The sequence below is a fragment of the Cariama cristata genome, unplaced genomic scaffold (genome assembly GCF_000690535.1).
Source record: "Cariama cristata isolate BGI_N322 unplaced genomic scaffold, ASM69053v1 scaffold6610, whole genome shotgun sequence".
Taxonomy (NCBI): Eukaryota; Metazoa; Chordata; class Aves; order Cariamiformes; family Cariamidae; genus Cariama; species Cariama cristata.
The window spans coordinates 25,110-43,241 of record NW_009596294.1 but is presented as its reverse complement, the minus strand read 5'-3'; the positions used below and the strand labels follow the sequence as shown (position 1 = coordinate 43,241).

Sequence of the window (18,132 nt, the reverse complement as noted above, 5' to 3'; positions counted from 1 at the left end):
GAAGTACCCTCTGCACCCCCTCCCCTTTTCTGGGGGGAAGTGTCGGTGGTGTGAAAGAGTTTTGACTGCTCTTATCTCCTTGGATTTGGAGGAAAAGAAAGATGGGAGAGAATCAATAGGATAACAATGGTTCTTCTGGTTATTTTAGACAGATTTACAACCGTTTCCAAATTGCATTAAATATTCTGAATTTAGGACAGGAAACTTCTCATTATCTTTCATAAATCTAATTAACTAAATGAATATGCTCCAAGCAACAACAAATTCCCCATGTGCATTTTTGAGTAAAGGGATTCTCTTCCTCATGAAACTGCAAACCAGCATCAGGCATCCTCTCCTACTCAGGCAAACCAGTTGCCAAAAGGGACAGTTTAAACCTGCAAAGAACACTTGGGGTTGTAAAAATATTACCCCGTTTAGAAATACAATGGCCAAGAGCTTCATGGTATCATTTATATCCAGGGCAGACAAGCAGTCTAGTAATGAGGGTACAAGATTGGGAAGTGGGATTAGAAACGGTCGTTTGAAGCAATGGAAAATATAGATCGGCAGCAGACTGGCACTCACAACAGCTAGTTGCAGCAGAGATGAATTTTTTTCTGCAGGAGCATGTCATCCACCCTGCTACATACCAGTAGAGAAAGTTACTGCAGCAAGAGACAAATTACAATTTGCTTTAAAAAATAATACAGAACCACCTCTGTTTTGACCTGATACATAATTTATAGAGGGCGAAAAAAATGCCACTCTTGAAATTACTTTGGCCCTGCAGTTTTTAACTGTCAGAGACAATTTCTTTGAAATCTAATTCATGATTTGCAGGCTTCGTTAAGTTTTTGCAACTAATTTTAAACTTAAATCACCATTCGCAAATCCATCATTTATTGATAGAAACATTAGGACTTTAATGGAGTGTGACTTGTGATGAAACAAGATAGGAAGGGATGAGGGTGGAAAAATGTGCTCCCTTCTGCCAGAAAAGACCATTTTGCCTGGAGAAAAAAAAAAAAATCAGACAGGGAAAAAAAATTAGTTTTTCTCTTCCCCCACCCCCTAATGGGCAATTTAAGAAGTGTTTTTGAAGTTGTTAAAATCATCTTCTAAAACTTGGGTTAGAAGATACAAGCTAAAATCAAGAACAAGTGTAAGTAGTAGGTTTTCTGTTTTCTTATTTACAGAGATATCGTAAGGATGGAGTGCAGTAAAACTCCATCCTCTGAAAGAGAAGGGAATAAACAAAAGTATGCCGAAGCAAGTAAAATACAACAGAGAAGCCCAGATATTTATTATCAATTTAATCCTTCACCATGCTGAATCCTGTGATTCTGGCTAAAGACATGTTGAAACAGTGGAAAGATGAAGATTCTATTTTGATTGATATTTAAGGATTTAGTATCTAGTTAGTCCAAAGTTTACCAAGTAGATAGTTTTCAAACAAACGGCATTCAAGGATACTTCTCAGAGGCCCATTATATATATGGAGGCCTGTATATATCTGATACTACCAAGAAAAATCTCCTTCATGCTTGGTAGCCATCTCCCTTCAGTGCAACTTGCTAGACAGCCAGGAATATATTTCTTTTCATATTCCAGATAGCAGTTTTATTTATTGTACTCCATTTATCACACCATCATTCCCCTCATCCAGCAATTATGATTTCTGCCCACCCATTTTGAACAGATGTGATAAAAAAAAGAAATACATTTCACATACTAAGTGACTTCAGTGCAAGTCTCAAAGAAAACACAACTCCAAATGTGGGCCAAAGCACCGTTGCAATCGGAAGGTGGGTGATGCACAAGCAGAGTTCCCTGCATCTTCTTACTTATGGCAGATGGAGGCTGTGCCACTGCAAGAGTTAACACTGTAAAGTCTGTGAGTACCTGGCAAAGAAACCTCCACTGCAATCAGATGTAAGCACGCCACAATTTGCAAGTTGATTGACACTGCCCACAAGAAAGGATAAGAAAAAGGAGGATGAAAAAGAACCACAACTCCCTACAGTGCTAGCTCTATGCAGCACCATGAAAAATTAGGAATATTTGGTGGAACTTAAAAAAGAGAGGACAAAGGGGTTGCTTTGTCTGGGAGAAGCTCTCTGACTTCAGTAAGGTTATTCCTAAGTTTACTCAAACAGAGTTCATGAAATGACTGGCTGGTTGCTAAGCCAGATTTTACGTATTTTAGAACAACTACCCTCATCACTTTGAGCTGTGTGAGTATTTCTGTGACTTTCTCATTTATTTTTTATATACACATAATGAATAAGAATATATGAGAACAAGAACATTAAATAAGCTGAATGTAATGCATTTTAAATAAACCTGCTACTTCTTTTTTTAGATCTAAATTAAATGCAAAGTAAGCACCTCTTGAATGCTTGAGGCTAAATTTACCACTGGGAACTTAATGGGTGTGCTGATGAAACATTTACACGCACCTGTTTTGGCCATAAAGAGAGAAAATTTGCACATCCAATATATCCAGCTTTACATCCAACTTCTCCTCTGCAATACGACTGCCTGCTTAATATGTACAAATGAAAGATTAAAAGGGAAAAACTGGCAAGATTCAAAGTCTGGACTATTTTAAAAAAAAAAAAAACCAACACATTTTCAGACAGTGCTTAGGCCACCACGTATGAGCTGAGATTTATAAAGTTCTGCCATTGACATTTTGGTTGTGTTCCAATAAATGCCATTATAAAGTTTTCAGACTAGTAACAAAAAAGCTATTAATGTGTTTTCTCCATGTTAATCAATTCAATACGGGGATTGTGATGTTAACACTACTTTACATTACCGCCTTCATCATTTCTCATTCTTAGAATATATAAAATAAACAAAGGGTTTTTGGATTCCTTATAGATTCATTTTTATCTCAAAGTGAAAGCTGTGCAAGATTTGTGGCTTCAGACTCATAGTTGAAGATAAGCTTCTCCTTCCTTCCTCTTCTCAAACTAAATACATAAAGAGACTTTAACAAAATTAATTGCAGTATTCAGCGTTCATGAATTTCTATGCTTGTGTAATTCATTTCCTTGCAGATAGGAAAGCAAAAGGAGGTTCTCTTGCTGCCAAGGTTACAGGATTCATGAGCAAGCCTGCTCAGGACTAATGGGGAATGAGTAAAGAATCTCGCTCATCACTCCTTTCACTGGGGGCTAGCTTTTAATTGCATTAAATTACTTGTGCCATCGGACTGCATTCCTTAGGAGAGAGGGACAGCCGGAGAACAGATGCCACCAGGAGAATCTTGAACAGCCATTTCTGCCACAATTTGTGTAACATTTAGTAATACACACTACTCCAGCTTGGGGACTAATCATATTCATATTCATCTCTGGCAAAGAGCATAGCCCCTCGCTCAATTCCTTCATCAGCAACTCCAGTCTTTGATCCAGGCATGATGTGGGAGGGTGAAGCAGCCTGTGCTCCCTGAGAAAAAAAAAACAAACAGTAGCATAAAACTTCGCCTTCGTCCCACCTAATCCTGCTGCCCTGAGTTGCTCACTGTATTTGTCAGAAAAGGGAACTCATCCCTGACAGGGACTGTAAAGTAAGACCCTGTGGGTGAGGTGAAGCCATAGAGCACTGCGGTATCAATCCAGGTGTTTCTTCTCTTGTTGCAAATCAACAAATTCACTTTCAGGTGCCATACATAATTCTTACAAGAAATAGCTTCATACGCAGGAAAAGACCCACCCTTTGCAAATCCTAAAGCCCTTCCTGTACGTTCCCAGAGAGTCCAGACCTGCGGAGGGATACTGGTACACCCACAAAGCAAGGAACATTTCCTGACTTTTCCTGGATTTTTGAGTCAGAGGGTGGAAGGACAATTTAATTTCCTGTAATATGCAATTCACCTTTCATTCCCCACTCACTTTTATAAAAATATGCTGAGATAAAAGACTTGTTTATTTTATTCTTCCATTTCAGCTTGAAATGGAGGACCAGGTGAGCAGCTAGTTCCTGATAAACCAAAGGAAGTGATCCAAATCTACATGCTCATTAATACAAATGCATCTTTACCCTCCATGCACAATCATATTCCAAAGGGAATACAAGAGGCTCAGCCCTGTGGTCACAGGACACAAAAAAGGGTATGTTCAGATTCATTCTTACCCAAGGAACTCTTCCCTTGTAAAGTGTGTTGCTGGGGTAGGCAGTGCACTGAACCACGTCCCACCACTGTACTGCTGCTCAATGTCACTCTACCTCGGAGATGACCTGTAGACATGAGAGGGGATTCAGGGCACCCCACTTCACATCCCGGCAGGTCTAATTTACATGAAGTGTCAAAATTTAAGCCCATCTAAATTATCTCAAAGTAGGTCAACAAGGGAGAGACACTCAAATCACTCTCCACTTAAAACCATATTTTTATTATGCAGGATGTAGTTCACTGTCTGTTAAATCTCATTTTCCTTTAGCATTAATTTTTCTCTTTATCAGATTCCACCACAACCACTTAAAAGAGCACCTAGAAGTTGCATAAGAACAACCTCTGTAACAAGTGTCAAATTCTTGCCTACTTAACGCCACTTAACTCTGTTCAATCAGAACACAAGTTGTCTGCGTGCAACCTAAAATTCCCACTGGATAATTCTTTCAAGGACAGAAGGTGAAGTGATCGGCAATTCAGGATTGAGATGAGGACATCTCAATGTCCTCTTCTCTTGGAAGGTTAGGGTAACCAGGGTATTGCAAGCTTTCAGAGATCAGAAATTTGATCCTCTTAATTCACGCTATTTAAATTGTGGATTCATGATGTTAAGCTGAACAAGGCAAACAGTCTTTGAGGAGAATAATTGTGTGACTGAAGAAAAACACTTCAAGTAGTGCATTTTACATCCTCATCGGCTTTGTTTCTCAGTCCCCAAATGTGCCACTTTTCACAAAAATCTATATGGAACAGAACTCCATAACCTTTCTCTGATAAATTAATCTCCTCTAGAAGGGTTCACATGCAAAAATCTTGAGAAAGAGTGATACTGGAATCCTTGAATTTAATATGCTATTAAAAATAAAAAAGGAGATTAATGAGATGTATCAACTTTAAACATACTGTGGAATAGATAATGACTGAGTGACCCTTACAGGCTGTAACTCTGCATGGCATCCTACTGAGACCAGAAATAAACATACACAGTCTGTGAAACAGTGATTTAAAATACCATGCTGCTCATTTATATTGAAATTGGTTCATAAGGGCACACGGAAGGGGTTCATTTGTCCATCTCCAAATCTGGCTGTTAGCATCTACCCATTAAACAGGACAGGGCAGGGACCACATACAGGCAAATTCTCACCAGGACATGCCACAAGCCCCTCTACAGCATTGCCCCAGCCTCGCAGGGAAGACTATAGCTCCTCCAGGCCCACAGCAAACAGGTCTATTCCAAATGGCCAGCTACTCCAGCAGAACATTGCTCAAAACATGTCTGGAACGGGTGGAGGAAGGCCTTTAGATCCAAAAAGCGTCTTTGTATTTCCTAGATCAAGCAGGAGAGTAGTTTTGTATCTCAGAGCCTGATCTCATCTCCTCAAACACTAATGCTGACAGTTCTGTGGTGTCTAAGGAGTGTGCCAGGAGCTGCCTCTGGAGCAGGAGCAAGGACCTGAGGAATTCAGAATCCAACTCCTATGGGATCTGCATAGCCCCACCAAAGATGTGGAAGCAAAAAGTCACATCCTCCATTTTACCATACATAGCAGTAGCTGATCCTTATGGATACAAATACAAAAATATAACTATATCCAATCACAAAATCTAATAAATGAGCGTGTGGAAAAGGGATATATTAAATCCTCAAAAAGTCCAGGTCAATGCGGAATGAGTTCTCTCCTTGCTGCCCCCTTAGCAGTTTGATAGCAAGCACATCCCAGGAATTCAAAGTACGTATTCAAAAAAAAGGAATTTCAAATAAGTGACAGTGAAAGGCTAATTGGAAAAGCACTCATTCCAGTAAGTATCACTGAGAAAAAGCTTTAACTCGCATATTCACCTTTAACTCAAATATTCTCCTTTTGCTTAATCACTGCAAACCTAGGGCATACATTAGTGGAAGCATTTTGTCATTGGCAAGTTCTTGCCGTGATATGCCTTCAAGAAATAATTACAAAGAAAAAAAAATGAAGTCAAATGGCTGGTAGACACACAGATTTCAGATACGCTCAATTTCCATCATTTTTGTGAAAACTGGTGACCAGCTGCAGCAGATACCCAAAATTAGTACCCAGAATGAGAAAAAAAGGCTGAAATGGGAGCATAACAGGTAACACATTTCATCTGCTCTAGACTATACAGCGCCCTGCCAGTCAGCACTTGGGCTGTTTTTTTGCCAGCACAGCGGTTGGAAGTACTGGACAAGAACTCGTAATACCATACAAGACAAGAGAGGACTCTGTCCCACTAGGGGATGGTGAGAAGTTCTTGAACATTGGAAGAGAGCAAAATACCTCTCCTACCTTCAACAAGGGTAATAAGAAAGATCCAGGAACTACAGGCCTGTCATTCTCACCTCAATCTCTGGGAAGGTGACAGAGCAACTAATCCTGGAAACCATTTCCAAACGCATGAAGGACAAGAAGATGATTGGGAGTAGTCGGAATGGATGTACGAAGGGGAAATCATGCTTAACTAACACGATAGCTTTCCACAATATGGTAACTATCTCTGTGAATGAGGGGAGAGAAGTGGATGTTGTTTCCTTGCCTTTAGTATGGCTTTTGACACCTGTAGCTCTGCAGAGAAAGACCTTGGGGTCATGGTGGACATTAAGTTGACCATGAGCCAGAAACACATTCTTGTACCAAAGAAGGCCAACATTATCCTGGATTGCTTTAGGAGAAGCACTGCGAGCATGGACATGATCCTTCCTCTCTACTCAGCACTGGTGAGGCCATATCTATGTCCAGTTCTGGGTTCCTCAGTACAAGAAAGAACTGGACTTACTGGGGCAAGTCCTGCACAGGGCTATAAAGATGCTTTGACTGGAGCATCTTTCATACAAAGAGAGAGAGAGAGAGATGGGACTGCTCAGCCTTGGAGAAAAGAAGATTCAAAAGGGTTCTTATCAATGTGTGTAAACAACTGATGGGAAGGAATGAAGAAGAGGGAGTCAGACTCTTCTCCGTAGTGCCCACTGAGATCACAAGAGGTAACGGCCACAAATTAAAAAGTAGGACATTCAGTCTGAACACAAAAAGGCACTTTTTTACTGTGAGGGTGGTCAAACACTGCAACAGGTTGCCCAGAGACATTGTGGAGCCTCCATCTGTGGAGATATTCAAAACCCAACTGGAGAGTCCTGGACAGTCTGCTCTAGCTGTTCCTGCTTGAAGAAAGGGTTGGACTACCTGATGTCAAGAGGTCCCTTCTAAGCTAAACAATTCTGTACCATAGCAAGGGTGCTGGACAGTCATTGAGAACACAGATGGTGAAGCCGAGCTATCCCAGCAGAGATTAGGAAACAACTATCCACAGGAATCTAGATTTCATTAATTTCATTTCTCTTGGAAACGTGTGATTTTTCTGCAGCCAAAGTTCAACCAATTTCTTAGCAGGCAGCACCATCCCACACATTCTGCATTGCAAGATTAAGACATTATGCTAGAGAAGAAAACTCCCCGATCATTGCAGTTGCCATGCAGCGGAATCTCCGATAGCACTGTAATACACCATCTAACACACTCAAGCGAGCATTATTTGGATCACCGTGTGAGGAAGTGGGAAGGAGATTTCAAAAACCCTAAAATTAAGGATAATAGCTTGGCTCCATGGAAGACAACACACAGTTGCCACTGACTTCACTAGGGCTAGGATTTTATTATATAGAAAGTGGTAACTTGTGTATTCGTTCTGTGCTGACACCTGATACTGTATCATGTAACTAAACCCCCAAATGATTTAAAATGGATAGGGCAAAACGGTGATATCCAGCAGCAGAGAGCCATTCCAGTGTCCTAGTCTCACCCATCTAATTGTCTCTCACTGATGCTTTTACACGAAAACTGACACTTACATGAATAGAGTTGAAAGAGAAAAAACTTCTGATAGGCAATCAGAAAAGCAATCCTCAGTGCTCAGTGCTCTTCTGCAATAACAATAGTCTTTAGGAAAGAGCTGCCTCTGCCATTTGTACATAAATGCGTGTCAAAGACAGCACGAACCAGGTTCCCGTTGAGACCACCCAGCTCTGGGAAGCCACCCCTGGCCACTGAATGGCTGCCAGCGGTGGTGGTAGCAGCAAGGGCACTCCACTGACATTTACTTAAATACCAGCCCGATCTCAACACACTTGAAGGTATGCAACACATTCTCCTCCTGCTTTCTTCACAGACTCCAAAAGAAAATCAATCTCTTTTTTTTTTTTCAGAGTTACCTGACCTTGAAAAAAAACATTGCTTCTCTTTGTTTGAATGTATTCAGCTGCTTTTCTGCCAACTACAATGTATTCCCTGTTCATCGGGAAAAAGGTGGGCCTGAAAGAAATCTGTAGGATGTTTTCTTGTGCGTGTGTGTTGTATAGTAATGTTGATTCTCTTCACAGCTTTTAAATATCCCTTCAATAATTTTGATTCATTCAAATCTTATTGCAACTCCTTGGGTCCTGAATTTTCAAAAGAAAAACTAAATGTCTTATGTGATAAATCTAACAAGCACATGCTTTTGAATCAAAAGCGTTCTCTCTTACATGCTTCATGACTTCCCACTTTCATTACTCTCTAGAAAAAGATTTTTTAGTTGTTATCTCAAATATCTTCAAATGATCTTTTGAATCTTTTCCATTTTGCTTCATTTACATAATTCATCCATTTTGAGCATGTAATTCAGTTTGCACTTCAATATGCCCTTCAAGGTGACTTCTGAAAAGGTTTCCTAAATGCTGAGGTTAGGGCTTTGTCAACAGAGGCAAGATCAGCATAGCTGAAGGTGACGACACGTATTGTTCTGCTTTCCTGTGGTTCAGAGTGGCAAGGTGCAGATGGCAAGAACGTCTGGCAGAGCAACAACATCCGTGGCTTATGGTAGGAAAGTGCAAAATGGAGCAAGCAAGAAAATCAAAACATATATCCCTGTATAATTCAATAATCTATCACAGAAAAAAGTCATTACAAAATTGTATCAAAGACAATTAGTAGCAGGAGGGGGAGTGCAAGTAGATGAATGGGTTTCAACAAGAATGAACTGAACCTGTACGAGAAGCTTCTGTTCTCAAGCATGCCTCCCCTGCAATTTAAAGGCACAGAAGAGGGTACACAAAATAACTGCAGTACAACAAAGTGAATTAAGATTGTGCCATGGTTAAAACAATCTTTGTACATGCCTCATTCATGGCTAATGCCAGGACACTGTAGCAAAATTGTGTTATACTACCATCATCCACATTAACAGGGGCACTAAGAGCATCAAGTAGGAAATGTGTGCACTCAGAAATTGTACAATAAAGTCCTCTCCCTGCTTCCTGTTAAGATACATCCCTTTACACAAAATCTACTTCTCTCTCTTCCAGCTCAGTCATTCCCTATTGTCAAGTCAATCACTGATTTTGGCGCTCATTTGTAAAAAGATTCAGGGAGTCCAAGATCCCAAATGATTAAAGATAATTAGTCCATATTTAAGATTACTATAGATATACCTGGTTGTATACCTATAGAGAGAGATATATACCTATATATATACACACCCACACCTGGCTGTATATCAGATGTACCAGTAAAACAGCAAGCAGGTATCGACTACCACTGACTGGTAATCACCATTGATTTTGTTGGTCTTCTAAGTTCGGGAATATATTTCAAATGGTACAACGGCTGGTGTCTACGACACTTGCTGAACTTCTGACCTACACCTGAACTTCACAGCAAGGATTCAACACACAATTATCAGCTGGAAAGACAACACCATCTTGCAGTACAGCTGTATTTCCAATGAGAAGATGCACTTCCAATGGGAAGCTGCACTACCCAGTGGATGCCTTATACCTACGATGGACTTTGCGTAATATAAAGCACCTGAACATGATTTGTGGCCTTAAAGTCAACGCACTCCGCCCTAAAAGAACCCAGAACCAGTAATGGTTTAGAGCTGCTGATCAATAGATCTGTCTTTCCTCATTTCAACTAGAAGTCATTTTGTGTATACCATTGCCGAGTTAAATAAAAGGAAGGAGTAGAAAGAACTTCAGCCACAAATTATACCTAATAAACTGGTCTACCCACCACATTATTCTTCAATTGCAGCTGACAAATCCAAGACAAGGACTGTATGCTATTGGCCTGCTTACAGTCTGGTAACACAAAATGTCATCTTCCCTTCTCTTTTTGTATATGTAAAAACCGTTAAACATTTAGTTTACTGTCATTTTCTAATGTTCTCTGAAATACATTGTGACACATCAAAAATGTTCGTGGACTGAATAAAAAACGTGTTGTCTGTTTCAATATACTATCGCAGTCATTCCTCTGCATTTGATGTTGCCTGGATTTAGATGTCTAAAGCTGCCTCATTCATTTTATTGCCTTTCTCAAAACATTCTTCTCTGTTTCTGCTGTTCTTCCCTTTTCCAAATAAAACTGTATAAAACGTGTACCAGCAGTTAGATCAGATCCAAAACTGGGGGTCAGTCACCAGCTAAAACTAGCGTTGATCAGGTGTACATAAACCAGTGCCTCTCACCTGACTTCTACTAGGACTGAATACCAGCATGCATTCAGTTCCTTATCCACCGAGGTGTTGAAATGGCTTCTTATTTGACCACAGATGAGTCACGTAAAAACCTGTCCTCTGGAACAGTAAGGTCCTGTATATTCATTCAGACATGACAGCACTAAGTATTTCCGAGGAGACACTGCACCTTCAGGATTTAGCCTTCAACATCACTTCTCCCAGTCAGCAAAAGCGGAGCTGAATTACTTACTGACCACTTGTAATGTGCTTTAAGATGCCTGGACAAAAAGCATACAGTTGTGCAATGTATGTAATAACCACCATTACTGTATTCTAGAGTTTTCCTTCGGAAAGGCTGGCTGAAGACCTGCACCACTCATATTTTGTGTACTATGAAACCTGAAACTGGAGACACGGGCATAGGAAACAAATGATCGTAAAAGTGCTCCCACAACAAAGACATACTCTGATTGTTCCTGAGATTATGAGTTAACCTTTAATTAGGGATTACAAACCAGCAAGAAGGAAGCCCAGACACATCTCTTTCTGTTGTAGGCTAACTGACACTTTGCCAAATATTTATCAGGAGACCCTTAGATGATTTTAGTGATGTCAGGAAATAAAAGATAGATCTGGCTGGCTTTAAGCCAGGCATAATGGCAGCAGCAGCTGTGTTTGATTCATCTATACAGATCTGGGAATTAATCTCCCAGTCAGCCAGGTTGGAGGTCGGAACTGGATTTCTCCTGAGAAAAAGCACTACTCCAAGCTGTGCAGCAGGACAATATGAAAAATACTGTACTCATTGCAATGTGAACAAAAAATCCATACCGACTAGAATGAGACACCTACATTCACCTTCATTTCTGAACTCAGCCAAAATAGGAAGATACGTGGCATAAAGAGCTGACAGGCTACTGCATTATCTAATCTTTACAAAGAGTAGTTGCATTAGGCATGGAGCTTGATTTGGGAAAGTTTGATTTTCCTTTCCCCGCACTCACTCCCCTGCTAACACTTTATTCAAGGAATCAATTAGGCCTTGATCAATCATTGATCAAGAGTTCCCAATGGGGAGCCCTAATGCATTTTATCTGCAGTTATCGTTCCCAAATAACACCTCTTTCTGAGCATGCACTTAATTCTTTTCATCAATACTGTGCTCTCCTTCAACAAGCCTGTTAATAGCATTTTGGAGGTGCACTTTCAATGAAATCCTCCTTTGGCAAATGAATTAGTGAAACTATTGGGATTTCCTCTGGTGTGTTTGCTTTTTTCAGCCACAGAGGCAAATAAATTCCATCCCCCTCACCGCCTCCTGCCTGAAAAAAAAAGGTTAAAGTGATGTGTTGGAGTTCAAGATACTAAATGGAAAGCTGTTCAGAACAAATAGAAAAAGATAACCAATAATGCTTTAAAGCAAACATTCATTATTTTTCACTGAATTCCCTATGGAGTGAAAGATGCGATGCATCTTTACAATCTCCAGAATTTTTCACTGTCATTAGCATTTCCCTAGCAATATTTCCTTTAAAGGACAGACACAAAAGGTGCATATCAACTTTGACAAGACTTCAGCATACGATTAAGTCAGTAACACGGATTTAAGCACGCACAAGTTATCTGCTGAATAGGGACAGATTTAAACCTATGCCTGAATGCTTTGCTGAAAAGAAGCCAAAACAAATTGGTTATAATTAAATTCTTTTGAATGAAATTTCTGCAACTCCCTATTGTGTGACACCAGTACTGAAATGCTAATAAACTAGTTAAAATTAAGCTTATTACCAAGTAAAATAAACCACAGAGACACTTCTATGTTTTCTTATTTTATATCACCATTTATATAACATTATTTTGCATTAGAGAAATAAGATACTTGACCACAGGTAACGCATCAGCCTCACAGAGCAATAATTGCAGTGCATTGCGACCCAGGAGACAACCTATAGATTCCTCTACATCCGCCTGCAATGCTACTCCTCTTCGTCTGAGAAATAGCTTGTAGCTATGTCAGCACTTATGCAAAACCCTAGCTCCAGAACACTGCTAGAGAGATGCTAGGAACTGCCAGGAACTGCTCAATGCGTGGAGAGCTCTTTTAAAAACAAAACAAATGGAACTCTAACTGAAAAATAAAGCATTAACAGAATGCATACACACACCAGGACTTGCATGCTCTGAAGCACATTGTGTTAACACAGAACATCCGCGCAGAAATACCACAGAGAGTTAAAAACGGTCCTGTCCGCTGGAGACCCTTCTGCACGCCCACAAATGCAGATACTACCCACACAGATATTGTTCTGAAATGCTCCCAGCCTTGCACAGCAGCAGGAACAGCTATGTTCACTGTGCCAAAGGAGGATACAGGGACACAATATCTCTACCACCACTCAAAATTTTCGACAGCAAGAAGTTTTAAAACATGTGACGATAGGACGGCGTAGGCAAAGTTAAACGCTGGTGAAGAAACACTGGTCGAAAAGGCGGGCCATCTGACTGAAGAGTGGTGCGGAGGGACCACCCTGCCAGTTCTGCAGGACTTCCCAAAGCCACTTGTTTTCCAATAACTTAAGATCATCTGTAAACTGCATATAATTTGATGATCTTGTCCCTTCACTTTAGCCTCCATTTCTCCATTTTCAAAAAGATTAATGTCTTCTCTTGTGTGTGCCTTGGACAGTCCTGCGTGCTAGGCTGACTAGGAACACGAGGCATTTTGTTACCTGAGGAGACACCCTGCTCCGCTGAAGCTCTGTCCAAGACAAACATGGAAAACTTCTAAGCTCTCTGGACAGAAGCTCAATGAGAACAGTTTCTGCAGTAGGTTTGAACTAAACTTTCTGTACGAATAATTTCTTCAGTTTGATTGTGAACCCCTTCCTCATATTGGCGAGCGGCCCCGCAGCATCAGATCGTTTCTGTGAGGAAGTGCTCATGCGTGCAGGACGTGGAAGAGATTCACTTTTTCCTCTTTGTCTTTAAAGCCAAATGTGAGGCTTTAAAGCCAAGATGTTGTGAGGACCAAGCTATACTTGAAATCATACCCACTACATTCCAGTCTGCTGCCTCTAATCTGTAAGGGACCCAGAAAAATAGCAATCAGGAATTACAATAATTAGTAAAATGTTTTGAGAAACAAAGCAAGAAATGCATCAATCTACAGACCGTATTTTTTATAAGCTAGCAGTAAAAGCTATAGAGGAACTCATTACAATTTACTGCGACAGAAAACACGAGCATTCTCACACATCTCATGAAAAACAGAAGTAGCCATTATTTTTCAATCCTCTACCATTCTGTGGGCCATTTTCAACACAGCTAAGCAGGCATGGAATTCAGGCTGTAATTTTCACAGAGACCCCAAGTGAGTTAATGGTCTAATCTTTATTGAAAATTCTGGTCTTAACTTTGATTTGCCAATAGCAGTAACTGCTCCCATAATAAAATATCATAGTCAGTGATCCTTCAGTGCTTTTGTTCCTTAAACTGGCTTACGTTACTCGCTTTGACATTTCAAAAAGTAAAGGAAAAAAAACCCATCACATTATGTTGGTTTAGTTATGTTCTTCCATTTGTGGGCATTAAATAGCAGCACCATAGCTCTGCCCATAAATCAGAAAAAATGCAGACATCTGAACAAATCAGCCTACTGAAAAAAAGAAAAAAATCATGTATTACAGCTGCAAAAAAGTAAATATGGACTTTTTTTCCTGTGCCTCCAGGAGGATCATCACAGTAAAAATAAATACAGATGCTAAAACCAGAAGGATTATACAAGTTAGAACTGGTATAAGACTATGCATTTTATTAGCATAATTTATATTCTAACAGGGTCTGGTGTTGAGAAATACAAGGAGTACCCAGCCTCTGACAGGATAGGGCCCTGCTGCATTCTCTTTACCACAATGAAATTAAGGTTAACCCTATCAGTACTCCATGGACTTCTTATAAATACATCTGGAGCATCACACAGAAATGATCAGCTTATAAAAATGTCAAATGCTGCTCTGTATTAATGGAATCCAAATAAAACATACTAAAGAGAATATTCAAGCTATAGATGGGTGGCCATTCACATAACCATTCACATGACTCTCGCAATATCACTGGAGGTTGGACTACTTCAAATCGGGCCACAAATTTAGCCTGAAAAAAGAGTTCTCTCAGAGTGACAACAACCTGCCTTGGTTCTCATAATCACACAAACCCCATTCAATACCCACATCTCTTGGGCTGATATTTCTACCCTCAAAAAAATAAAAAGCTCCACTTTGGGAACTTGCATACGGACATGCACAAACACCAGTAGGAGCTCCCAAGTCCCTCGGGTGCCAGCTTTGAGCTATGAACCAGTCACTCTGCTGCTTTGGGAACAGTCAGCAGAGAAGAAAAATGCTATACATTGATTCTGACAACCGTCCCGTAGGAATGCATTTCCTCATCCTGTTTCCACACAGCCCACATTTTACTTCTGCAGAAGTCAAGGGATTCATATTTTGCAATGTAACCAGCCAGGACAGTTGGAGGAATAGTGAACAAGCTGTGAGCTCAGGCCCTGCCACAGAGCTCCACAGTGCAGCTCCAGGAAGCAAGGCACTGCCCCTTTTCCCTCCTATATGATGTATTCCTCAGCTTTCTCCAAGCTCCTCTCTCTTTACATCAGACCGCACAGTCAGTTCTGAGAAGGAGTTGTCAAGTCCAGGGCAGCACTTACCTCATAAGATCAAGACAAACATTTCTCCATCAAGCAAAGGGAAGATGACATTCTAGGGCATGGGAGCAAGTTGGCTGCTTAAAAGCTCAGAGAGGTTGCTGCCAAGTCACTAGAACAAGAGGCAGAGACAATTTTTGGGCTTCTCCCAAGCTGATGAATGAGAATGGGTCAGCCTAGGCAGCCTTCAGTCCCAGCAGCCTGTCCTGTCCTCCTCCACAGCTGCACACTCTTCCACAGTGAAAGACAAAAAGCGCTGTGCCAAAAACCTGTCTGTGAACGGCTGTAAAGAACTTTTGTCCTGATGTTTTTTAATAATTAACTTGCTATTAAAACAACAGTCCCAGCAATGGACAGAGACTGCTTCACCGCTCAGGAGCCCGTGCGTTGTGTCCACATGCAGCCGGACGCACACCCACCCTGCGGCTGCTATTGCGGTGCAAGCACCAGCTTGCTACCGTGCCTCAGTAAAACTACAGCAGAAGCAACAAAATGGACATCGTTCGCTGGACAAGCGCTATTAAATCAGCTGCAATACCCAGCCCTGCCGTTGGCAGAGCTCAGTCTCTCAAATCCCTTGCTGTCAGCTGAAACACCAAGCGCTCTAAATTTAGAACAGGCCCCAGCTGCCTGCAGAGTCTTGGGCAACTCTCTCAGCTCCTGCCTCCCCTCCTAAATAGGGTAGGTAATAACATCGCCCTGCTTCATGGAAAGAGGACAGTATTGATTAAATGTTGTAGCAGGGGCTGAAGCATCCACTCCAAAGTCCTTCCACTTGACAAAGTAGGAGTAAATGAAAACTGCAAGGGAATCCATTATTCAGCCTCCCCTCAAGCCTGAAACAGAAAATAACGACTGGTCCCCATTTTATCCTGGGAAGAATTTTATGTTTACATACACTGCTAATTCACAGAAGGCTACCAGGTACTAGAAAAAACTGCTGATACCGCAGCCCTCAAAGTCTTAATCTGCAGAGTCCTCTTCTGCTTTTGCACACAAAAGTAATGTTATTTTCTCCTCCTGTGCAAGTGTTAGTGTAGATTGTTCCTTCACTGATTTTTCCAAAGAGCTGCATTAACAGAATTACACCGGTCACTTGTCTGGGTTAGCTCCTTCCCCATACCAGTATGCGTGGCAATACTGTTCTTCACATCAGGAAAGCCAGCACACAAATTCTAAGCATGCTGTACGAAAATACTAGCTTTAGGCTGCTGCTGTTTTATTTATTCTGTAGGCAGGACTGTAAGTGTAAGACAGAGACAAACTATTGATTTCCTCAGTATAACACCATGGATTTGAGGTCATATAGGAACATTAAGAGCCTCAGATTTGATCATTCACAATACAATGCAATTTCTTAACTCAGTAAAACTGCGCTTGAACTAGAGCCCATATTTTAGACTCTGTTTTGATCTTGCAGACAACTGTGGTGTACCTCCTGCATCAACCTACAGTATGTGACTCAGAGGAAAGTTAAATTTCCTGATCTCTTTATTAAGAACAAATAAAGCCCACTGCAAAACAACAGGCTGAAGGAGAGAGGGAATCCTTCCTGATGCTTTTTCACTATTTTTACCTCTGAAGAGTGAGGACCAACACTCTCTGTGACACATTTGTCAACATAACAGCGCTGATTGCTTTATGAATAAAACCATTTTTTTTTCTTTCCTCCATACCCACATGTTTATCAAACTATCAGCCTTAACAACAGCCAACAACAGGGAATTCTACAAGATGATGATGTGGAGCATAAGAAACGCCTATCTTAAACCTACTCTTTAATACTTTCAAGTATTTCTTCTATTTCTTCCATGTTCACAACAGGTCTTTAGTATGTCATTATTTTAGAAATTGCTATCATTTCCTTTCTTAAGATCTCTTAAGTAGAGGATGTCTTTCCTTTCCCAAACTGAATCGGGGTAAGTGTCCACAACCCCTCTTCATCACTGCTCTCTCCCACCTTTCTACCGCTTCTAATAGTTTCTGAAACCAAAACTCAATATTAAATTCACGTGAGATGAGTCCATCAATTTATACAATGACATGACAGTATTTTCTAACTGATTCCCTTTCTAAATATAGCCAAGTATTGTATTTGGGTTTTGAAGCCCATTACATATTAAGTAGATGCCTTTATTAATAAAGCTGTCATGTATGACGTGTAGATCTTTCTCCCAAGAGGTTACAAGTAATTCAGAATCCAATAATGTATACAAGTAATTTTAAATTGCCCCTTCTATTTTAATTACCTTGCAAGTTAATTCCATGTGCCAGCTACAGCATGCCGTCCGGCAACCTAGCTCTTTTTAGAAGTGCACCTGACAATCACTCACAGTGTTCATTAATTAATTTGGAGCCTTTCTAGAAAGCAATGTTGACAACTTATCCACTCCTCGTCCAGGTTATTGCTAAACATACAGAATGTAACTAGGTCTACTGTTAATTGTAATTTAATTTTGATATTTTGTGTAGTTATTTTTAATTTTTATTTATTTTTTGCTATTTTGTTTTTCCATTGCAGAAGAAGCTGTTTATTGGTCATGTACCTGATGACTGTTAATTCATGGCAAAATTTTGCCACCTACCCTGTGATTTTCAAGCTCCCTTAGTCTTCAGTTGTAAAAGACTTTGTTTGACAATTTTGATTGAATAGGCAGGTTATGCACAATTATGCCCTTGTTTTGGGTTTATTCGTGTAAGACTTTTTTTTAAGAAAGATTATTTTAAGTATAAAGATAAT

The 18,132-nt window shown here is 40.4% G+C and overlaps 1 protein-coding gene across 1 annotated transcript in view; it reads right to left on the bottom strand.

Moving 5' to 3' along the window:
* Positions 1-18,132, bottom strand: part of LOC104165651 (tetraspanin-4-like) — a gene marked incomplete at its 3' end in the record, with an annotated part of 56,184 nt that overhangs the window by 18,837 nt on the left and 19,215 nt on the right. The window lies entirely within an intron of this gene.